The 8,716-nt window shown below is 37.5% G+C and overlaps 1 pseudogene; it reads right to left on the reverse strand.

The window, feature by feature from the left end:
• The window catches only part of LOC100469680, a 60,176-nt pseudogene extending 51,798 nt beyond the window's left edge, over positions 1-8,378 (reverse strand).
• Positions 8,379-8,716: the final 338 nt, after the last annotated feature.

The raw sequence follows: 8,716 nt of genomic DNA on the forward strand, positions 1-8,716 counted from the left end.
AAATTCTGATTTCCTTACTTTATTACACACAGAGAAATTCTCTTTTCTCTACACTTCAGCACTCTTTCCACATTTAAAGACCTTTCTGTCATGTTACTTTGATATTTGTCCAAGCAAGGATTTTCTTTCAGTACTTGCTCTTTCTGAATATTGAGTGCATCTTTTGTGGCTCTGATACCTGGATTGTCAATTGGGTCAACTTACTGCAGGCAGAAAACACTGTTTTAACATGATCTTTTATGGATAATGTATTATGACAGCTATTTCTCTGCATTAAAAGAATTGTTTTTTGGATACTAAGATCCACCTTTTTTACTACAGTGGTTCCCCTCTTATCTGTGATTTTACTTTCTGCTATTCCAGTTACCTGTGGTCAACTGTGGTCCAGAAGCAGATGATCCTGCTTCTAATATGTCATCAGAAGGGCTATAGTGGGGGCACCTGGGTGGCTCAGTTGCTTAAGTGTCCGACTGTTGATTTTGGCATAGGTCATGATCTCAGGGTTGTGAGATCGAGCCCCATGTTGGACTCTGTGCTCAGTGTGAAGTCTGCTTGTGATTCTCTCTTTCCTTCTCCCTCTATCCACCCCCTCCCTCAAATAAATTAATAAATCTTTAAAAAAAAAACCTAGAAGGCTTAATGCTATGTCACAATGTTATTTACCTCACTTCATCTCATCATGTAGGCATTTTATCATCTCACATCTGCACAAGAAGAAAGGTAACTACAGTACCATAAGATTTTTTGAGAGAGAATTAAACTTAAGTCATGTAAGTTATATTATAGTATATTGTTATAAATGTTCTATTTTGTTATTGTTGTTAATCTCTTACTGTGCCTAATTTATAAATTAAACTTTGTCATAGGTGTGTATGTATAGAAAAAAACAGTATATATATGTAGGGTTTGGTACTATCTGAAGTTTCAGGCATCCACTAAGGGACTTGGAACATATCCCTTCCAGATAAGGTAGGGGACTACTATATTCTTAACCTGAAGAATAATAGGGGAAAAAATTTCCTTGTCAAGTAAAATACTTCAAATCCTGATGCTTCTGAAAACTTTCTTCTTACAAAATTCTTATCTATACTAAGAGTTTTAAAAGCTCTTTCTAGGGGTGCCTGGGTAGCTTACTCGGTTAAGCGTCCAACTCTTGATTTCAGCTCAGGTCATGATCTCAAGGTTGTGCGATCGAACCCCATGTCAGGCTCCACACTCAGTGGGGAGTCTGCTTAAGATTCTCTCTCTCCTTCTCCCTCTACCCTTCCCCCTGTTTGTACTTTCTCTCTCTCTGAAATAAATAAATAAAATCTTTTTTAAAAAGCTCTCTCTAGTTTACATTATCAACAGCAAGCATGTTAGCATAATCTCCTCAGTCCTTAACATCTTCCTCTCTATCCATGGTCAAGATTCAAAGTAATCTTTATAAGCCACTAGAGATGGGGTTTAGCTTGCTGACTTTTTACCCTCAGATGGAAATCACTTACCCTTGGTTGCTGCATTTTGCCCCTTTCTGCACAACCATGGCTCTGGCTTTCTGCCCTGCTCCTGTGATGTTTCACTTTGATCGTTTATTTGGCTTTCTTTTGGCTTCTCCGGAATCTGACTTCATTTCTGAACATTGCTTCCTGTCTTCATGATATAGACTAGAAGCTTCCAATTTCTGTACTCAGCTCTGATTTCAGGGATCCATTCCCTAAAAAGTGGATATGATAATTTAGATAACCCCACTTGTCCAGAAGGAAATTATTAATCTCTCTCTCAATCTACCTACTTTCCGTATTTTAATATATATCATTTATCTATCCAGAAAGAATACTCAGTAAAAGCTCCTGTTCCTGGCACTAAGAAAACAAAGTAGGTAAAGGCTGTTTTTGGAAGCAGCAACATTTCAGAAAGAACCAGTTTAGAGATTAGAGTTTCTAACCTCCACACCCCCCCGCCAACTTGCAACCAAATTTCAGGTAAAGAAACCTTCTAATAAACTTTCCTACTGGGGAGGATATAATGGTCATTTAATTGCTACTTTTTCCAGAAAAAAAAAAACATGAAAAGAGATTCCAAGTTAGATTAATAATTTTGAAAATTTAGAAATAAGGAGTGCTTGTAAGATAACTGAATAGGTTGAAAACAAAGCTAAACAGACTTTTTGGTATCTGAGGAGCAACTTTTCAAATAGTATTTTTGCTGACTCCCTAAATGGACATGCATATTACCAGCTTATTTCAACAAACAGTATAATTATTTACTATTTTTATGATATTTTTACTGTTTGTTTCTACTAATAAGTGTCACTGGGCAAGCTACTTCCCCCTTTCTGGGATGAAGTTGCAGCCATTAAAACAGGGTGCTTGGTATGAGCACCCCTGAGGCTCCTGCCAGCTCTGACCTTTTATGATTTGTACACAGCTCCTCACTCTGTTCTAGAAACTCCTGCCAACAGCCCAGTTCGGAACAGTCAGAACATATTTTTGCATTCCTGTGTAACACAAATCCATCCAACTTTATATCTTACAATAGACAATCTTTTATTTACTGACTAAATAAGCTGTGTCAGTACAGTCTGTGTGTGTGTGTGTGTGTGTGTGAGAAAAAAGAGTGTTATACACAAATATCTGTTTCTCCTGTCACCTTCTTGATCTGATGAACCAAAATACGATTTCCTTTGTGAAGCCTTCCTGGCTTTCCCAGAATTAGTTGTCTCTTTATGTTCTTTTGTAGTATTTTGTTAACATTTCTAATACCTGGATTTTTTCTCATTACATTGTAATGATTTTTTTATGTGTCTGTTTTCCTTCTAGACTTTGAGCCTCTTAAGAAGCTTTTATTTTCTCNCTTAAGAATCTTTTATTTTCTCGGGGCGCCTGGGTGGCGCAGTTGTTAAGCGTCTGCCTTCGGCTCAGGGCGTGATCCCGGCGTTGTGGGATCGAGCCCCACATCAGGCTCCTCTGCTATGAGCCTGCTTCTTCCTCTCCCACTCCTCCTGCTTGTTTCCCTCTCTCGCTGGCTGTCTCTATCTGTCAAATAAATAAATAAAATCTCTAAAAAAAAAAAAGCATCTTTTATTTTCTCTTAATCTCTCATATTAAGAATATTNAAGAATCTTTTATTTTCTCGGGGCGCCTGGGTGGCGCAGTTGTTAAGCGTCTGCCTTCGGCTCAGGGCGTGATCCCAGCATTCTGGGATCCAGCCCCACATCAGGCTCCTCCTATAGGAGCCTGCTTCTTCCTCTCCCACTCCTCCTGCTTGTTTCCCTCTCTCGCTGGCTGTCTCTATCTGTCAAATAAATAAATAAAATCTCTAAAAAAAAAAAAGCATCTTTTATTTTCTCTTAATCTCTCATATTAAGAATATTACCTGGCATATAGCAAAGAAGGAAATATTGATAATGAATGAATATTCTTTGTATTTAGTTTATGCTTGTTGGGAAGAGGTCTACATCTAAAATTGTCAGAGACATTCTGGATGTAAAATATCTGGAAGTTTGTTCTTCTGCTTAGAAGAATACTACAAGTGGTTTATATTCTTTGGCAAATAATAGCATAGAAAGGTTATTAAATAGATATAATATAGAAGTTTTAGTTTTTCACTCTTACCATAGGCTCACTGCATTATGCTACAAAGGCTTACTTCACATTTATTTTATCTTTCGTGGTTTATAAATTGTCTATTTATAATTAATTTCAATTAACTTCCCTCAGCCAGTCAACAGACAATACACTCAACTAACACAGTTATGAACAGAGATTAGTGATGAGAATTTATCCTTATATTAATTTATTTCATTAAAAGTTTGGGCTCAGGGAATGATAGTAGCAATATTTGAGTTTCTCATTTATGGTTGCATTAATGTATTTAAAATAAAACTTCTCAATCGGGGAGCCCAGAATATTAAAAGTTTTAAGTCATCTTTATCAGAATTCTTAAGATGGCTCTCAGAATGCAGTAAACACATTCAGGAAGATTCTGGAATTTGCCTGATGACTCAGAAAAAACCTGGGTCCCCAAAGGCAGGGACCATGTTCTTTTGTGTCACTTGATCCCTGTGTGGATAACTACATTCCCAGTTGTGCGTGTGTGTAGTTTTACTCCTCTAGCTAAAACAGTAATCTCAAACAAATATGGTTATTTTGAATCAAGACCTATATCTGGTAGAAGTTGCAGAAGAAAATAAAACCACAATAGAATAGGAAACATGAGGTCTCTCCAGTATAAAGCAGAAATTTGGCGCAATGTGAGGAACTCTGACAAAATAAGGATGAAACAAAAATGAGAACTGCTCACGTAATCTAGTCATCAGTAAAAAGCAAGTGCGGCATGAGTGCAGTGTGTGAGGACTTGAAGCCTGTTTGCCTCAACAAGAGAAAATTCAAAGGTTTCTCTGTGAAGGGTTGGGGAAGTGGAGAGAATGAGCCATTGGGATGTCACATGAATGGAAAGGATATAAGAAAGATCTGAGCTTTAATAAAACCAGCTAGAGAAGATCTTGATTTCCTTGTGACTAATAATGAACTTGATAGAATTTAGAAGGCTAGAAAATGAAACCCGCTGAAGTTAACGGGTGAAGTCTCTCTGTGTGAAGCTGGATATAATCCTGAACCTCAAACTGCAGCAACTTGAATTTTGTAGTATAAATATGAGGTTACTATGTTACTGAAGGGAAGAAAAGCAGGAATTCAGCACTAAAAAGAAATGAGCTGTCGAGCCATGAAAAGACATGGAGGAACCTTAAAAGCACATAACTAAGTGAAAGAACCCATCTGAGAAGGCTACATACTGTGTGATTCCAAACAGTATGGAAAAGGCAAAACTGCAGAGAAATAAAAAGATCAGTGGTGCCAAGGGAAGGAGATGGAAGAAAAATGAAATAGGCAGAACACAGAGGATTTTTAGGGCAGTGGAAATACTGTGTGATAGTGTAATGATGAACATATGTCATTAGATATTTGTTCAGCCCCCCAGAATGTGCAACACCAAGAGTGAAACTTAAGGTAAACGATGGATTTTGGCTGACTATTATGTGTCAACGCAGGTTTATCCTTGATTTAAAAAATGTAGCACTCTGGTGAGTTATGTTGATAATGGGGGAGGCTGTGCATGTGTAGGGGTAGGGAATATATGGAAAATCTTTGTACCTTCCTCTCAATTTTAATGTAAACCTAAAACTTTTCTGAAAAAATAGTCTTTAACTTTTCTTAAAATAAAATAAATTTTAAAAAGAAAAGCAAGAGAGGATAAAGCAGCTAAAGTTAAAGTACCTAGATTTTTCACATCAAAAGAACCAAGAACAGGAAAGATTAGCATATGTTCCACCTGAAGAGAATAAGGAAAGGTAAAAATGCCTTTTGGTCTCTTGGAAGTTAGTGGTGGAAATGATAATCATAAATCACATGGGCCCTTTGGGGATATCCTCACAGTTCTCAAAGATTCTAGATTATTTTTAACATGGAAAAAAGTTAACTCAAATAGATGATAACTTAGTAAGGATAGACTAAGTTATNAAATCACATGGGCCCTTTGGGGATATCCTCACAGTTCTCAAAGATTCTAGATTATTTTTAACATGGAAAAAAAGTTAACTCAAATAGATGATAACTTAGTAAGGATAGACTAAGTTATGTTTTTTTTTTAAAGATTTTATTTATTTATTCGACAGAGATAGAGACGGCCAGCGAGAGAGGGAACACAAGCAGGGGGATTGGGAAAGGAAGAAGCAGGCTCATAGCGGAGGAGCCTGATGTGGGGCTCGATCCCATAATGCCGATCACACCCTGAGCCGAAGGCAGACGCTTAACCGCTGTGCCACCCAGGCGCCCCTAAGTTATGTTGTGATAATAAACAGCCTCCAATTCTCAGTGATTTAACACACACTCACACAAAAAAATGTTTCCCTCTAGTACAGAGGTAGGAAAATTTTTTTATGTAGTGGGACATCTAGACTGATGAAAGCACCATTATCCCTACAGTTTAACATTTAGCACTGTGGCCTCCTTAATTGATGAGTCTGGGGAAAAAAAATACTGTGGAGTCTTGTGGATTCTTGGACTAACAATTAGATGCTTCAGCAAAGCAATGACACATATAACTTCTTGCAACTCATTGACTATAATTTGTCTTATGGCCCCATCCAGTTGCAGCGTGCTGGGAGGTTTAGTCTTCTTTGCCCAAAATAAAAGGAGACTCAGATATTAGTGAACACAAGTAATAATAACACAGGTGGTTTCCCTGAGTGATGTGTGTTTATTGTCCCCCAATTCACTGGTCTGTATTCTAGGTCCTCCTCATATAATTTATTGTAGGTCTTTCATTAATACCATGAAATGGCCTATTTACAGAGATTCTAATGAACTAGAAGACATAAGTTTTTATCTTTATATAATGGAGTTTGAATGTTCAAAAAATAGCAGGGAGTATCAGGGACCAGTGCAAGAAGAATCACACTCCTTCTCTACCTCTTTCAGAATCTTTCCAAATAAACCATAACTATTTATGTGAGAAACATTTAGGGTTTCCCCATTAGCATTCTTTTTGGATTACCAGAAAATACTTTACAGGAGATACTTAAGACCTGGAAGATATGGCAAAAATAAGACTATGACAGATCCCAAATAGTGAAGAACCAGAATGGCAAGCATGACGAACGGGGCTGTGAGCCCTGTGGGGTTAAAGGCCCTGAGCTCATTCACCTCTGCCTTCTTTGCAATATGCACCATGCCTGGCGATTGATAGGAGCTCAATAACTATTTGTGAGAAAATGACCTAACTTAAAAACCTGTAAACTAAATAAAGTTTAATTAATGACAGTAATGATCCCCAGTATTTTTGTTTCTTATTTAGCTCTCTGTCTCTGCCCTATCTCTTCCAAAATTTTCAATATTATCATAGGCCTGAAAGGTTCCTCAGGAATCATCTAAGAATTTCTCCCAGAAAGGCTAACGGACTTTTCATAAATAAATGTGAGGGAAAGAGGCAAGATAAAATGCAAATCTTCTTAACCTTCAGTCCAGTTCCCTTTCTGTCTGGTGAAGTGGTCCTCCTTCCCATAGTTCCATCATTCTTTTCCATTTGTAAGGAACTTACCTGTCTTCTCCATGTTCCATGACCCCCCCACCCCCGTACATACACATCACAACCACTGCCATTCTCAATGCTTTAATTTTCCTCAGGGGGGTCATCACATTCTGGCATCATATTATATAACAAGTTTTGTTGGTTATTTGTGTTGTCCACTCAAATTCCATGAGGGCAGTTCTTTTTTTTCCCCTCTCTCTCTTTGGCCTGTATTCATTGTATTCTGAAGCTTAGAATGATACCTGGAAAATAGTGGAATCTCAGGAAATATTTTTGAATAAATTAATGCATGCACTGCACAGGGAATATTCGGGTATGAATGAGATGGATTCTCTAGAGGATTAAAAGGTAAAAATCACCTTTATAATAAAAGTTAGCAGGTCTTCATTTAAGGTTAAACTATAGGAGTGACTAGGAATGCTTAGAGAGATCATATAAATTATAAAGAGAAGAGAGCTTAGTACCAATCCTTGAGAAACTTCATGATTTAAAATATGGACGAGCAGGCTTCTCCAGTAAAGAAGAGTAGAAAAAGCAAGAGCTATTAAAGAAGGAGAAAAAAAAGAGGAGTTTAAGTCTGGAGTCAGTGGGCAGCTGTGTCAATACTGCTGGGAGGGTATACAGTATAAGAACATGGAGATGATCAATGATCTTCACACATGTAGTTTTGCTCTAAACTGATAGGGGTGGAAGTTTGGTTGGAGTGGGTGAGGAGGACTAGAAACACCATTCTGTTTCTTTGAAACCTGTTTCTGGGACACAAGTGCTATGTGATATTGAATCATCATATCTGTGACCTAGTTTCTTCATATATAATATGAGGATCATAAAACATGTCTCATCTACCTTACAGGGTTACTGTAAGGATTGAGTGACCACAACAGAAATCTAACTATGCAACATATTATTTTTGGCAATTACCTTTCAATTGAATTCTTTAAAAAGAAAAAACATATGGACATTAATTTAAGTTATCTTTCCCAATAACCTAGGCTTACCTGTAATCTAGACTGAATCTGTCCCTTTTTACCTTCTTTTACAATATTCATCTATGGTAAACAGGGAAATACATGCACTACATGCATTGGGAAAAGACTATACAATTTTTGATACTTAGTCTTAAAAATAGTCTCTTATTAGTTATCAGGTTAAGGAGCATGTTTTAGCTTGCTCAGCCTGGGACAGTACCAAATTATCACACACTTACTCTGTAGATAAAATTCACTGCTCTCCAAGTTAAACTCTAGTCCATCAGTCTTCAGCACTCCTTCAACATGCAAATGTGCATAGAAAGCCCAAGTGTTCATTATGGCACTTGCAGAACACTAACAATGAAGAGGAAATGACAGAGAAGCTGGTTTCTCAGTCTGTTAAGCATCCAACTCTTGATTTCAGCCCAGGTCATGATTGCTGGGTTGTGAGATCAAGTCCCACATCCACCTCCATGCTGAACATGGAGCCTGCTTGGGATTCTCTCTCTCTCCCTCTCCCACAGCTGCTCCTCCCCCACTTGTGCTCTCTCTCTAAAAAAAAAATTAAAATAAATAATGATATAATAATGATAATAATATAAATAAATAGAGAATGACAGTTTCATCACAGTTAGCTGCAGCTCTGAAATGTCTGTAGCAAAATCAGCAAAAGG

Source organism: Ailuropoda melanoleuca, chromosome 5 (assembly GCF_002007445.2).
Source record: "Ailuropoda melanoleuca isolate Jingjing chromosome 5, ASM200744v2, whole genome shotgun sequence".
Lineage (NCBI taxonomy): Eukaryota > Metazoa > Chordata > Mammalia > Carnivora > Ursidae > Ailuropoda > Ailuropoda melanoleuca.